Below are 16723 nucleotides of genomic sequence, written 5' to 3'. Positions count from 1 at the left end.
TTTAAGACAAAAAATAATTTGACATGAATTAGATACATTTAGTGACAAAATAATGTGTCAATAATAACATTAAATTCGTGACTAACACTACTTAACAAATGACACCAATTAGTTTCTTGGTGGGAGACGTTAGTGGACAAGCTTTGCTATGAATTTTTATGTTTCGTCACAAAAAGTATGCGTCTCATACATTTAAGTACGGAAAGTAAATTTTGTAACTTAAAGCGAACATTTAGTGACGAATTTGATGTCGTAGCTAATAATTTGCAGCTATATACTATATTTGATGTAGGGTAAATATATCAACTTTTACATTTCCATGCAAAACATTGTAAAGTTTGCTTGGTTGTGATTAATTTTATTTTTGAAACTAACATCAAATATAATATAAGTATATCAACTCAATCATACTTTAATTACAGTTAATTAATATTTATAATAGGAAAAATACATAAAATTCCCTCTGAACTTGGCAACAAAATTCACTTTAGTACATTAACTTTACGGGTAATTATTTGCCCCCATAATCTTTTTTCAAGTGAATTAAATAGCACCGTACATATACAATACCAATTTCATATTCATGGGTGAAGTGCACGCGCGTCACCTAAGTGATACCTCAGTGCCACATCGATGACATGTCAGATAATTAAATTTCATTTTATTTTACTTTTTCACATATTTTAAAAATATTATTTTTCACTCTTCATCCACCCTCTTCATTATTTCATTTGGGTCAATTTCTTAACATCCACAATTTCATAGTGATTGATTCATTTTATTTTTCACTGCTTTAAATTATTCACTGTTACTTCCATTAATACTTATATGAGTCAGCATACTTTTTTTCCCAACTAGATGAAACTATCAATTTATATCAACAATGACAATTTTTAGTTTATGCAACATTGATATGCTAATATTTTAGATTTGTTGTTATTTTACTTATTTCACTTCTTAATGCATACTCAGCTATATATTATGTAACATTATAATTAGATGAATAATTATTTTTTAAGGACAATCAAATCTCAATAGTAAAGGATAAAGAAAATTATGTGGGTCTTGAATGCGATTTTCTATTTTTTATATAATAAAAAATGTATAGAATGTAGAGTTTGATGAAGAAAAAAGAGGATTGATCGATGTTGGAGAAGGATGCGGTGGGACTTGGGAGTTTCAGGAAGAAGAGACAAGCAGGGGAGGTGGGGGTTTTGAGAAAAGGGTGGAGGGGTTTGAAGAAGAAAGAAGAATAGGGTAGGTGGGTCTTTTTTCTTTCTTTTTTTTTTCATTATATATATAGCGATAAAGAAAACTAAAAATATTTTCCTTCATACCACACTTCTATCCATAATCTACAATTTGAAAATAAAATACTTTATTATACCCCTTTAATTTAGATTGCTCAAATTATCATCCTTGCTTGATTGTGATTACTTGATTTTTATTTTAAAACAAAATGTTGGTCCCAATTGCACAGACAAGTGTACGTGGTCGCGCAAGTAATATAGTTTCTTTAAGAAACAACTTATTCTTCCCAAAGGACTTACAATCAATTTATATTTAACACTTAATTCTACAACTAAAATAAAAGTAACTATTTCAAGAGTTTATGATTTATTGTTAACTACGACTAATGGTAAACTAAATAAACGTAACTAAATACGAATGACTTTAAGATGATGTTTCAAGCAAGTAAAAGAAAATTTCAGGGATGCAACATGCATTGAATATCATGTATCGTATTATTGGCTTAGAACTAATTTCAGTTGTCAAGTTACTAGTTTACAGGGTCAATTGTATGATTCGGATTTACACCTCTAGTCGCCTACCCCAGTTAGTTATCTAAATACATAGTTGAGCGGGGATAATTAAACTATCTAACGAGCATTTATATTTCATCCGATTTCGTAACCAAGAGAGTTGTTCATCTGTGCGTCACTCTTGAACACAAATCACCTCAACTTAATGGGTCGATCAAGATCTCTATATTCTCTGGTCTATCCAACCCCTCCTATCCCAATTTAAGATTAGACACGATATTTATCTTATGGTGATCAAACATAAAATTGTAAAGCAAGAATGTAGAAGTAACTTGTATTGACAGCCGAAAATAAATTCATAATCCAATGATATTCACCAAAAGATTCGTAGCTGCATCCCCAGAACTAGGGCATTTAGCCTCTCATACTATTAAAAAACCACAAAATACAATTGTTAATGTGATTTTTGAAAAATAAAAGAGTTAGAAGATCGAGACCTATTAAAAACTTGAATTCTTTCTCTTGCACACCAACTAAAAATTCTAACCCTAACAATGGAGTCCTAAGGGTCTATTTATAATAGTTAGGGACAATGGAGTCAAAGTTTATTACAATTAGAAATTATTTTTAATTAAACTTTCGGCCAAAGCTACGTACAAAACTGGGGCATCGCGCCCAATTCGCACCAGGCAGGCTGGCGCGCTGCGCTGCTACTGCACCGAAATTGGGCCTCAGTCAACCATGGCATGGCGTGTCACGCCTTTGCTGCACCAGGGTTGCTGGGGCGCCGTGCCAGCATGTTTTTCTATTATGTTTCATCGCATTCGACTCCTTGTTCTTCCAACAATTGATAACTTCCCTTAGTAACCTGAAAATTACTAATCATGTATATTAATATGCAATCATTGCAATCTTAAGCCAAAATATGCTGATTAGATGAGTGAATGTCCTAAACTTCCGTTAAAAATGGGTAATTTGTAGTAATTGGGCATATAAATATGCCAAAGATCACCACCCCACAGTTTAACATTTGTTAGGTTGCGAACAAACTGTATCTTATCAAATCCCACTTTTAAATCTTTAGGGGTCGTTTGGTACAAAAATGAATAATCAAGGGATTAGTAATGCAGAGATTAGCCATGCAGGGATTAGCAATGCAGAGATTAGTAATGCAGGGATTATTTTTATCAAGTGTTTGGTTCATTGTTTCTTATCTAATTTTGTGTGTGGTTTAGAAGTTTAAAAAGAAAAAACTTTCCAATTATACCGTAAAGTTATTATGAGATTTTGTATTTCATGTAATTGAGTCAAAGTAGATAATTAACGGAGAATATTATTTTTTTATAACATTTTTAACTAGTTAGGAGAACAAAATTTTTATTGTCATGTTCACTATTTTCTCACTTAAATTATTTGAGAGTAAATAATTGTCATCTTAATAAATTAGAGTTATTAACTCAAAAGGACACACAACTATAATGATTATAGAGAAAATTTATTGAACTTTGTTTTGTATCAATAAATTTTAAAAAACTTTTTACCATAAAATAAAATAAAAATATAAAATAAATAAATTAAACTAATTTTATACTCGAGATGTGTGTGTATATATATATATATACACACACACTCTTGTTTTAGACTACTAGTGTAATGTTTAATGAACTTTCATTTAGATTCAATATTTTACTGATGAATTGTTCTTAAATTCATACATCAACATTAACATATTAGTCGGATTATAATATTTTATATTAATAATAAATAGATTAAGTAATTCATATTTTAGAAATAAAAAATTATATCTAAATAATAAAATTTGTAAGCTAATTTATTTAAATAACTTTATTAGTATAAATATAAAATATAAAATATAAAATCAAAAAAATAAATAAAATATTAATAGGATTTGAAGGTTATTTTTATCTTTACCTAGAATAGTCCCATGGTATTAGAGCTAATACCTACAAATGGAAGGTATTAGTAATACATCACATAATACCATGTAGGATGTATTAACTAATCCATGGATTAGTTATACATAGGCTCACATTCCTACCAAACACAGTATTAAAATTATACCACATCTAATACATGGATTATTTCTTTTAATACAGCCTACCAAACGCCCCCTTAGACTCTTCATCTTGCTTTACAATCGGTCAAACATATTTAATCATGAACTTGTGGCACATACTACATGCAATAATTTCAACTTTTTTTTATAATCTACCAATCAACAATTCACAACCTCGATGAATGACTCTTCTCAAATAATTCTGGGCTAATGTAATATCATAAAGACAAACCAACAAGATTAAGCACCAAATATGTTTCGTGAATTCCCTCACCAATATAAGTATGACCTTTCCTTAACACCAATAACAATATATTACAATCATAAGGTCATTTTTTCATAACATGCACTCTCACACTCCCAAATGAAGTTTTCACATATCATACATGACATAAGCTTGCCCTTGGTGTACTTTAATTTTCACAAAGTGTTGTCATAGAATCAAGAGGACTTTCATTCGGTTGTAATATGGCCGATAGGTAAGGGAGGATACATTTGAGTAAAGTTTAGTGACTCATCCACCCCGATGCACATGTTTTGTTTCCTTTGCTAAAATTTACAACTTTTTCTTCACTATTATATGTTTTCCAATTTAATTCAATACATTGCTTTCACTTTCAATTGATCCATTCTTTTTGCACAACTCATTTTTCACACTTAACAATAGCCACCCTCAACTTATCAATTTTACTCGAATTAAGGTGCACATTGTCCTTGTAAGGACCAGGGCCATTGTTGAAGTGCACAATGTCCCAAGGGACCAGGGACAATCACAAACTATTAGGACTTACAAGGTATAATTTGTGTACCTCTTCTCTTTCTTCTCCACAAAACCAAGCATTTACAGCCTATCCATTTTAAACAAAGTTATCATTTTCTTTCTACTAAAAATAGTGCACTAAGGACTTTTGGATCAAACTAATGATATCAATAAAAGGAATTCGAATCAATTAAATGTATTAGAACAAATCAAGGATACAAGGCTCAATGGGGGATAAGATAGAGATAATTTATTTTGGGGCATACAAGGAACATTCAAACTTGGCTATTCAAAGAACGTCTCAATCATATTTCATAATTCACACAAGTTACTCCTAAATCACACTTGGGGCAAGTTCTAGATGTTATTCAATGCAAAAGCTAAACAATTATCCTCCACACATGGCATCACATCACAAATACGCACCTAATACTTGTAGCATACTCACATAAAATGCATTATGGTGTTTCCACTCAATTAAGCTCAACTTCTTTATTTTCCAATTAGAGTCAAAACAAAGAGATTATGCTTGTTTTTATGGTTACCATCTTGTTATTGCAAACAAAGTGTTACCTCCCATGACGTCTAACCAACTATGAGACAAGGTTTCCAAGTGCCAAGGAGATAGTTTCATACTTCTACTCGTAGTGACTAATTTTCCCTTAAGATGGTCGTCATCCGTCTATCAACGAGAAACTTCATTCCTAGAAGACTTTAGACTCAATAAAGCAATAAAACTAGACCTAATCGATTCAATAGGACTATCCTCAGTAAAACTACCAAAAACAAACACAGAGGAACCCAAAACAAAAAAAATTAAAAAAATAAAACTAAAAGCTAACACTTGACTCGATAAAAAGTAAAAAGCTATGTACAATAGATACATCCAACCCCACACTTTAAAAATAAGCATTGTCCTCAGTGCACAATTAAAGCAAAGTATAGACTTAGGAATACTCCCTCGAGCCTCTAGGCCTCGTCGTCACTAGTACCAAACTCACCACCAGTCACATTCAATGAATCCTTATCTAAGTCATCCTCATCATCAGTAGTGGTATCATCATCATCAACTGGTTCCTACAAAGTTGGGCCCATCCGACACATGTACATAGTATTGTCCATCAAAAGGTAGTGATCCGCTAGTGTGTCCATTTCCTCCTCAGTCATTGGACGACCACTTATCTGTAATTGCAACTCAACCATTCCAAACATGTGCCCCATCCAACTATCATCACGAGCTTTCCTATCAATAACAGTCAAAACGAGCCCATGGGAAGGATCGAGCACTTTAGTGCATGTGACATCAACCAGGTGGTACATAAGATGGAGAGCACACATCATGAACCTCTTCCTCAATAAATAATACTCGTAGGTACCTAGTAATGATGCTCCGATAACGGATCCTCTTATTGGTCCTAAATTCAAGCATATTTTTTCGCAAAATAGCCCCCACATTCACCGTTAAACCCTTCATTAAACGATATATTAGCACTACTCTCTCCCTAGTAACATCAGTCGTGTGCTTACACAAGAGTAAGGTGTTACACGCAATCTTTAACCTAATTCGAGCCTTCAAGTTTAAGTGTCCATAGTGGAGATTCAAGTGACGTCCTGTGTCTCTAACCCTATCCCATCTAGCAAAAGAATTTACCCACACAAAGTATGTCGAATATCACAACAAGGGGATCTTTCAATCATATCTACAAAATCAGCATGATCACAAATGGGAGTACCCATAAAATCATTTAGAGCTTCAACAGAAAATTGCACCCCACAATCTCTAATGAACCCTCTATTTATCTTAACAGGATAAGTATTCCAATTTACGTAGAACTCACGAAGTAAACTCAAATTGGAGTCACCTTGATTAACAAAGAGATATTGAAGGCCCAAAGCATTAATCTTGGCATCAATGTTTGGAAATTCGCGACCCAATCACTCCTCATCGACATACTAATCGCCTAAGTACTTGGATTCTTGTTGGTTTTTATACTAATCCATATCATAGTGCATCACTGCCTCCTCGCCGAATTTTCGGGCAGTAAATTAGTGGGTTCCCAACTTGAACATTCGGCAGCCAATCTCTTTCTACTCCTCTTGGTTCCCGAACTACTAGCAACACTTTTATCCTTAGGGTCCATTTTTCGCGACCAAATATGAAAGAAATTGAGAAAAGAAGAATAATTTTTTTGGGGAAAACAAGGGAGGGGGTCAAGTAGGCAATAGGGTGGGCGGGGCATTTGGGTTTTGAAAGTTTGGTGGATCGGAGTGGATTTTAGTGGTGGACAGTGAAGGAAAATTTAAGGGAAGAAGGTTGAGTTCAAGATTCATCGGAGAATTTGGAGAAGAAGAAGATGAATAAAAAGTTAGAGATTTTGAGAGAATTGGGGAGATAGGTCGTGTAGAGAGAGACAATTAGAAAAGTGGGTGTATTTGGGTAGGTGGGGGAGTTAAAAGGTTGGAAATTTAGTGGTTCCCAAGAAATTCCCCAAAAATTATAAGTATTTCATGAACAAGGTCAGGGTAAACATGCCCAATTCACACCAAGCAGGTTGGCACAATGGCTGCCAGTGCGCCTGAATTGGGTTGCAACCAATTGGAGCTTGGCGCGACGTGGTAAAAGCCTTTCATCGGCATTGCGTTGAGTTCCTAGTGCGATTTTGGCGAATTGTGCTGCCAATGCGCCAAAAATGGGACTTAGTCAAAAGGGCCTTGGCGTGGCGCGGCCTAAATGCGCCCAAACTTAGCATAAACCTCCATTTCCAGGTGATTGTTTCTCCTTTGACCTGCACATCGACCAAACGACGTGACATTATAATGGTGGGTTGTCTCCCACCCAACGCCTTAGCTTTAGTTGTGGCACAACTCGTATTTTTTTAATTTTCTTTATAATTTCTAAATTCCTATCTAAATAATAAAATTAAGAAAATAAAACTCTACACCTAGGAATTTAAAACGAGGCTAAAACTTCAAAATTAAGAAAAACTACTACTTATTACATAGAATTCACGGGTTGTATCCCGTTAGCGCTTGATCTAATGTCGCGGCATGACGCAACTTGGATCATTTATCATTTAGCTAAAGAGTTTCCATGTCATGATCCAAATCTACACGAAAGTAGTGTTTCACCCTCTGCCTATTTACCAAGAATGTAGGTCCAGTCTCATACTTAAGTTCAATAGACCGATGTTGTGTCATTCTTACCACTTCGAAAGGACCAATCCATTTAAATTTAAGTTTTTCGGAGAATAATATCAATCTAGAGTTAAATAGTAGTATCTTTTCTCTCTGAGTGAAAGTGTGAATAAATATCTGCTTTTCATGCCATCTTTTTATCTTTTCTTTGTAGAGCTTAGCATTCTCATACGCATGGAGCCTAAACTTCTCAAGTTCATGCAATTGATTTACTCTCTTTCTACCAACCAGGTGGGGTCCAAGTTTAACTTGTTAATAACCTAATAAGCTTGGTGTTCTAATTTAGTCGGAAGATTACATGTTTTTCCAAATATTATGTGATAGGAAGAAGTCCCCATGGGTGTCTTATACGCAGTCCTATATGCCCACAATGCATCATTGATACTCTCAAATTATACCTCCCTAAATAAGCATAAGCGATTGTTGTCAAGTAGATTTTGAGTTTTTATCAAGTTGTGAGAATAACTAGGGTATATGTATTTCCCGTAGGTTCATAACGTTGTATTCTTAGCAATAACAATTCTTTCCTACTGTTTTATATGCAAAGTGGTAAGTTAGATATCTCTAATTCCTTGGTCCGACATCTAGAGAATTTCGCTCCGTACCTTGGTCTGGCTATGTGTTTATAAGTTACTAACCCTTACCTTTACCACATATTAGACATCATTATCAATGTATGACTTAGTGATTACTTCGCACCTATCTACACTAGCCTATTTGATAGTATCACACTAAATCTATGTTGATAATTTTTTTCCTATTACTACCTCCCTGGTCCGGTAGGTAGTAACAAGGTGATCCTAACGCGTGCACTCGTTAAAAGACTTCTAATTGAAAGAATTATCAATGCATGCAAAAATACTATTTGAGAATTGCCTAATTGCTAGATATACTTTGTTAATTACCCATGGTTCTCACAACACTAGTTGTGGATTTAGTTACCCATGTAAGCAAGATGACAATTCATAGTTTTGAATGAAGAAATAAGAATAAACCCAAAAATTCAACTTGAAATGCAAGAAAATTCTTCAAAAAAATCTGGAAATTGATTTTCCTTTCCTTTGATACTTTGAATTTCCTGTTTTATTTTCTGTGAAAGAATATTTGATTGATTCAGTATCCATCGTGACTACATACTCCCAAATTTCTTGCGCTATGATTTCTCCTTGATTTGCTCGATTTGTCTATGTCTCAGAGACGTCCTCGTTTTCCTATCATCATTCAAAATACACCAAGTTAACAATCTCCCACTTTTTGGTAATGACAACTTTTAATTCAGGAGATTTAATTTTACTTCCCTATTAATTTGTAACTCCCCTTGCGTAACTCCCCCTGCGCGCGCGCTCCCCCTTGCTCTATGCGATGATTGATAATTGATATGTAACGTGTCTCCCCTTGTGGCATGATCAAAATGGAAAAATAGAACGTAAAAGAAGCACAACAAATAGACAAAACCAAGAACAAATCGACAGAGATTTAGTGTTGAGGACCGCGCCTCAATATTACAATCTAAAAATAAAATAGGATACAAAGCTCCAATAGTAGTCTTAAACAAAAGATTAATAAGAACAGAACCCAGAATTAACGTTTACCGAAGAAATACTTAAGAGTATTGAGCACATTCCTACAGAAATTGTTATAGGAGAGCTCCAAGTTTTTGGAGAAGTTTGAGTAAGATGCGTGCACAGTTTCAACCAACTCATTGTGAGATGAGTCAGCTCTAGATTTGATAAAAGTTAACTTCTTTGACAATGGTGCTAACTAAGCGAAGTGCCTCCTTTTCAAGTCCTTCAACTTCCAAACGTAGTATCCGACATCAGTGCTGGAATCCTTGTGTAGTTGGAGAATTTTCCCTAGATTGTACTGCAATACCTACATGTGAGTTTCCAACCTATCCAATCTTACCTTGATTTTGTCAGCTTCTAGGAGAAGCGGACCAGCAGAGTCAGCTGTGATACGAGTTGCTTTTGAAGTATCAGGTTTTTGTTTCACAGACTCCTTCTTATAACATTTGGCATCGATTAGAACATAACCAATGTTGGAGAAGGTCCGAGTGTCATATGTGGCATCAATAAGAGCTGGTCTGTACGGAGAGAGGTCCACAAGGGAGTATGATTCGAGAAATTAAAGACCATAGAGTAGACTAGAAGAGAAGTTACTATTCACAGAGCTTTCCACCATGTACTCATGGAACCACATTTCCCAGTTGATGCGAACCTCATCTCTATTTGAGATATTACTAAGTGAACCCTTTCGAGGAATTCGAGTTGTGGCCACTATGTGAGCGAGGATGCGATTCTCAAAGCCAAGAGAAAGACGACCAAAGTTGGTAAGATTAGCACCAGATTTAGAAACAAACAATTTAGCATTATCCAAAGAAGTTTCAAAATTTTCGGTCCATAAATTTCCATACATGAAGAGGATATCCCCAGAAAAATCATATCCAAAGACATAGCGCAGTGAGAAGCTTCAAGTTGTTCCAAGTTGATTACTCGTCCAGGTACAATCGGATGCTTGTAGAAATACATATACCTTATTTTTTGTTCCAAACCCCAGAACTTCAGAGAATTTTCATCAAAGAAAGTATGAGGAAGCGTTGGAGAGATTTCTTGGATTCCTACTTCATTGTTGTAGAGGGAGAAGGGTCAATCAACTCTGCCTCTAAGAGTCAGAGGAGATGTAGTCAATTTCAAAGGAACTAGAAGGGGAGAAAGGAACACTCTTTAGGGCGGACATGGATCTAATACGATTCATTTGAAGAGGAGGAAGGGAGAAAAAGAGAGAATTAAAGAAGAAGGAAGGAGGAGAGAAATAAAGAGGAGGCGAGAAGAAGAGGTAAATAAAGGAGGAGGGGAGATGGGAAAGGTCGTCTAACTTATAGAAAGAAAGACGTGATTAAAGGGAAAAGTCAGGAGGATCATGGGGAAAAGGAAAGGAAGGGATAATTAAAAAGGAAAAAAAATAAGAAAACCATAATTAAATGGAAAAATAATATATACCAATTAAGTCAAATATACGGAAAATAACATTTAAGGACAGTAAATAACAATAGGCATTAAATATGGTGCAAGTAGATACTGAACACGGTGATGCCAAGAAAATTTCTAAGAAAAAAAATTCTTTCTTCAAGAAGGGGTTTTGTAGAAATGTTATCTAATTGATTTTCTGAATCAACAAATTCAAGAACGAAATCACCATTTCAACATCATCGCGAATAAAATGATGTTTAATGTCAATATGTTTAGCTCTATAATGATGCACACTATATTTAGACAGACTAATAGCACTAGTATTATGGCAAAAAATAGGTACCCCTTCAAAGAATAAATCGTAATCAAGTCACTGATGCATCATCCATAAAGCTGAGTGCCACAGCTTCCTACAACCAGTTATTCAGATTCGGTAGTAGATAGTGCCATGGATGTTTGTTTCTTACTATGCCAGGATATAAGAGAATTTCCTAAAAATTGACATGTTCCACTAGTGCTCTTCCTATCCTTTTTATCGCTTGCAAAATCAGCATCTCAGTATCCAATAAGATCATAATTTTCATAAAAAGGATACCATAACCGCATATTGGAGGTTCCAATCAGATATCTTATGATACGTTTCACAGCAGTAAGATGGTATTCTTTAGGAGCTTATTGGAATCTAACACATCTACAAACGCTGAACATAATGTTTGGTTGGCTGGCGGTAAGGTAAAGCAGTGAGCCTATCATTCCTCTGTATAATTTTCATCAACTTCTTTTCCTAGTATGTCATTGTCTAAGCATGTGGAGGGACTCATAGGAGTTGCCTTTTTCAAGACCAATTTTCTTAATGAGTTCCTTTGCATATTTTCCTTGATTGATGAAAATACCCTTTTCTGATTACTTAGTTTGAAGGCCAACAAAAAACGAGGGTCAGAGCTACCAAAAATAATATCATCAACATAAAATTTGAACAATAAGAATACTGGAATTAGATTTCTTTGTAAAAAGAGTTTTGTCAATCTTACCTCGCTGAAAAACATTTTTAAGAAGAAAAGTGCTCAAACGTTCATACCAAGATTTGGGAGCTTGCTTAAGACCATATTGAGCTTTAGAGAGTTTAAAAACATAATCGGGACAAGAAGGATTTTCAAACCCAGGAGGTTGTTTAACAAAACTTCCTCTTTTATAAATCCATTTAAAAAAGCGCTTTTAACATCCATTTGAAAAAGTTTGAATTTTTGATAGAAGCATATGCTAAAAAAATCGAATGGATTCTAACCTTGCTACGGGACCAAAAGTTTCATCGTAGTTAATCCCTTTCTGTTGGGAGTAACCTTGAGCTATAGCCTTGCTTTATCTCGAATAAATTTTCCATCTTCGTTGACTTTGTTGCAAAACACCCATTTGGTTCCAATGACTAACCAGTTTTTAGGTCTTTCAATAAGAGTCAAGACTTCATTTCGTTCAAACTGGTCAAGTTCTTCTTTCATGGCCTGTATCCAAGATTCATCTTCCAAAGCTTCATTTATTCGTTTAGGTTACATTTGTGATATAAGATCTAGAGAAGCTTGTTTTCGAAGAGATGATCTTATTTGAATTTTATCATCAATATTTCCAATATGAAAATTTCAGGATAGCTAGTTTTGTGCCTCCATTTCCTATGAATGTTTCCTTTGTCTGGTGGAGTAGTCGACTCTGACTCTGCAGTAGCTAATTCAACAGTCATCATTTCCAGGGGCATTTTTGATACGTTTTTCGTTATTTTAATTTTACTAGTTTCATCGTCACCAGCCTCACATTCCTGCATTCTTAGATTAGCGTCATTAAATACCACATGAATAAATTCTGCGACACTTAAAGTTCTTTTATTAAAAACACTAAAGGCTTTACTAAAAGGGGCATAGCTTAAGAAGATACCTTCGTCTGTCCTTGGGTCGAACTTACCGAGATTATTCTTACCGTTGTTGTGAATGAAGCACTTGCATCCGAATGGATGAAAGTAGCTGATGTTCGGTTTCTTTCCTCTCCAGAGTTTATATGGAGTGTTTTTAGTTTAGGTCTTATCACACAGAATGTGACAGGAAGTGCTTACTGCTTCTGCCCAGAAATGATTTGGTAGACTACGGTCGAGCAGCATGGTTCTTGGTGTATCTTGTAGAGAACGATTCTTTCTTTTTATTACTCCATTTTGTTGCGGTGATATGGGTGAAGAAAATTTTTGAGTGAAACTATTTTGAGCACAGAATTCTTCAAAAGCTTTGTTCTCAAATCCGCTGCCATGATCACTGTGAATGGTCGTTATATAGTAACCTGCTTCTCTTTGAACCCTTTTACAAAATGCTTCAAAAATAAAAAAAGCTTCACCTTTGTGAGTTACTAATATTACCCATGTGAACCTTGAGAAGTAACTAACGATTACAAATGCATACCTTTTACCTCCAATGCTGGCAGTTCTAATAGGGCCAAAAAGGTCCATTTGAAGAAGTTGAAGAGGTTTATAGGTACTTACAATATCCTTTCCGTTGAATGATGAGCGAGTTTGCTTACTAAGTTGACATGCATCACATCCATCATATTTCTCAAACTTCAGTTTTGGTAAGCCAATTACTAACTCTAGATAGTTTTTCAAGGGCATGCATACTTGCCTGTCCAAGCTTCAGATGTCATAGCCAAGGATCACTAGTAACTACAGTAAGACATGTAAGAGAGGGAAAATCAACATTATTTAACAAATATATGTTATTTACTCGCTCTCTAACAAAGGTGGGCCTTTTCTCAGGATGTTTGATGATGCAACTAGTTGTATTGGAAGTAACTTGAAATCTGGCATCACATAATGGGCTAATGCTTAGAAGATTGTGTTTGAGTCCTTCAACCAGATACACTTCGACTAGATCACATGATGAACTGAGAGTGATGGTCCCAACTCCAGTTACTTCTCCTTTAGCTTTGTCTCTGAATCTAACACATCATCTATCAATTCTTTTTATAGTTTTGAAAATTTCTTTGTTTTTGCACATATGTTTGGAGTATCCATTGTCAAGTACCCACATTGCTTTCATGTAGGTTTTCTTAGAATGCTCCAACAAAACAATGAAATTAGTTTCTTTTAGGTACCCAAGTATTTTTGGGTCCTTGATGCTTAGAAACTTTTGGTCGCCAGATCCCTTTTCCAGAAGAGTATTTTCTACGGTTAAATGATTTGTGACCAATGTCACCACAAGTATATCAAGTAACCCGTAATAGGAGTTTCAAAAGAGTGAGAGTTTGAAATAGATGTATTCGATATGTAAAAGATATGATTTGGAGAGTTTCTTCTATAGTGAGTAGTTCTGTTAGATTTGAAAGAACTGTGACTCGGAGATTTTCTGACATTGTTTAATTGCATTTTCACTTCTTCCAACTCTTCTATTAGTAAGTCGACATCAATCTGACTTGCTTCGAGAAAAATATGGCAGTCTTTCTTTTATCGAGCAATTTTATTATATTCATCAATAACCTTCTGTAATTCATCATTGACCATATCCAAGGAATTTTGTAACTCATTACTGTTAGGGCAGTTATAAGATCTTACCTCACTGGTTTCGCCTAGCGCCATGAAACATAAGTTAGTCATTTCTTCATAATCATCGTCAGTTGTTTCTCCTTGCTCCCAAGATTCGAGACTTTTTGGATCTTCATTTCTACGATTGTTTCTTCTCCTTTGTTTTGGACAGTTTTGTTTAATCTGTCCAGGTTCTCCATAGTAGTAGCACCGATTGTCATTTCCTTTAAACTCATTTTTCTTAAAATCATGTTGAGGTCGTTATATTCTTTTTCTAAGCATTTGTCTTACTCCATGATTGATGAGAGTCATTCCTTCGTCTTGATTTTCATCTCCATCCTATGGAATTTCAGATGTCTTAGCCGTAAAAGCTATATTTTTTTTTCATCCTTGTAATACCTCTTAATATGATTTTGATCATAGATCATTAAAATACGTACCTTGAAGCTCATCATATGTCATGTTCTGCAAATCTCCGTCTTCAAGAATAACAACTTTTGTTTCCCAAGCCTTGGGAAGACTTCTTACGAGTTTGTTGACTTTTAGCGAGTTTGAATACACCATTCCAAGAGATTTTAGTTCATAAACAATTTTGTTAAATCTTCAGAACATGGATTCAACATATTCGTCATCGACCATTTTGAACAATTCGTATTCATTTACAAGAGAGCTGATTCGAGCTTCTTTGAGTTTAGTCGTTCCTTCATAGGTTACATCAAGTTTGTCCCACATCTCTTTCGCAGTTTCACAGGTTGATATTTTATAATATTCCGCTCCGCTTACTGCACAATATAACAAACTTATAGCTCTAGCGTCAGTCTGAATTACCTCTTGTTGTTCCTTGGTAAATATCAAATAATTCAGGATCAAAAAGTTTTTCAGTTCCATCCATTTTAGTTAGCCTAGGAATTGTCTTTGGTCCTTTATTTATGACTATCAAAGCTTGATGGTCATTTGAGGTGACAAAGATTCTGAATCTATCTTTCCTGTGAGAATATTAATGCCCATTGAAGTAAGGTGGTTGATTTGAAGAATGTCCGTCTTGACGTAATGCAGGAGGGATTTGGTAGTATGCCATTTGATCTTTACTCACGTGTAGTTAAACATTGAAACTGTGAGACCAGCTCTAATATACATTGATATTTAAGAGGGGGTGAATTAATATTCTCTTAGTCAACTACCTATGGTTGTTAGTGGCCTTTCCTGCAAGTTAGTAGATAGATAAACAATAATGATAATTTGCAGAAAATAAAAGACACAGAAGGTTTTATACTGGTTCAGATCACCGATGTGGTGCATAGTGCAGTCTCCTTGGGTTTCAAGGGTTATTCCTTAAGAGCTTCTGGGAGATATTTGTGTTACAACAACTCAAAAATTGATCCTGTCTGATATGCAAATCAGATTTTTATCTTGACACAACCCCGATTTGTATCTTTACACTCAGATTCTTTCTTTTTCTTTTCTTTTCAATTGTATCACTCATGTGTTAACAAAACTTTATGAAAGATAAAAGAAAGTTGCTTGCTAAACTCAAGTGGAGTTGTTTAATCTTCTTCATCTTCTGAAGTCTTCATTTATAGGTTGAGTGTTGAGGCATATTTTAGCTTTGTTTGGAAAATCCAAAGGAGTTTCCTTCAATCAGGGTTTTTATAATGATACCTTGATTGAGAAGGATTTCATCTTTGATCTGTTATTCCATGCCAAGTTGATTTCTGCCTTGAATCAGAAGTTGTCCAATGACCAGTTGTCGTTTGCTGATCTTTCGTGATCTTTGTTTATTTCTTTTCTAGTGCATGAATTTACTTCCTTTGTTGGTGCGATTTTCCTTCCAATAATGAGATTGAATTTCCGTGATCAGTGAGTTGATCACTGTTGATTCTCCTTTTTGATATTTCGTGAAAGAATATTTGATTGATTCAGTATCCATAGTAATTGCATACTCCCGGATTTCTTGCGCTATGATTTCTCCTTGATTTACTCAGTTTCTTTGCGTCTAAGAGACTTCCTTGTTTTCATGTCATTATTCAAAATACACCAGGTTAACAAGCATGACAACTTCTGAGCACTTTGTGAACCTCGGTGTCACGACCGGGGAGCACCCCCTAGAAGTAACATGGCGTACTTGACCTCTCGGAGGTCTTATACAAGACCATAGTTATCATTCATCGCATCGACATAGTAAATTTAGCGGAAAATTTAAAACTTTTCATAGCACCTCATATGCTAGAAACTTTACTTCATATACATATAAAATATAATACATATATAGACTCTAAGTCTCTTTGCCATATTAGACTCAATAACTTTAGAGTACATTAAGGACAAGGCCCTTATGACATAATACAAAATTATACATTACTAAATAGACTTTACAATAAGTACACATGAAGACATCCTTGGACTTAAGGA

The sequence above is a fragment of the Solanum pennellii genome, chromosome 5 (assembly GCF_001406875.1).
Source record: "Solanum pennellii chromosome 5, SPENNV200".
NCBI lineage: Eukaryota > Viridiplantae > Streptophyta > Magnoliopsida > Solanales > Solanaceae > Solanum > Solanum pennellii.
This window is presented reverse-complemented; position numbering follows the sequence as displayed.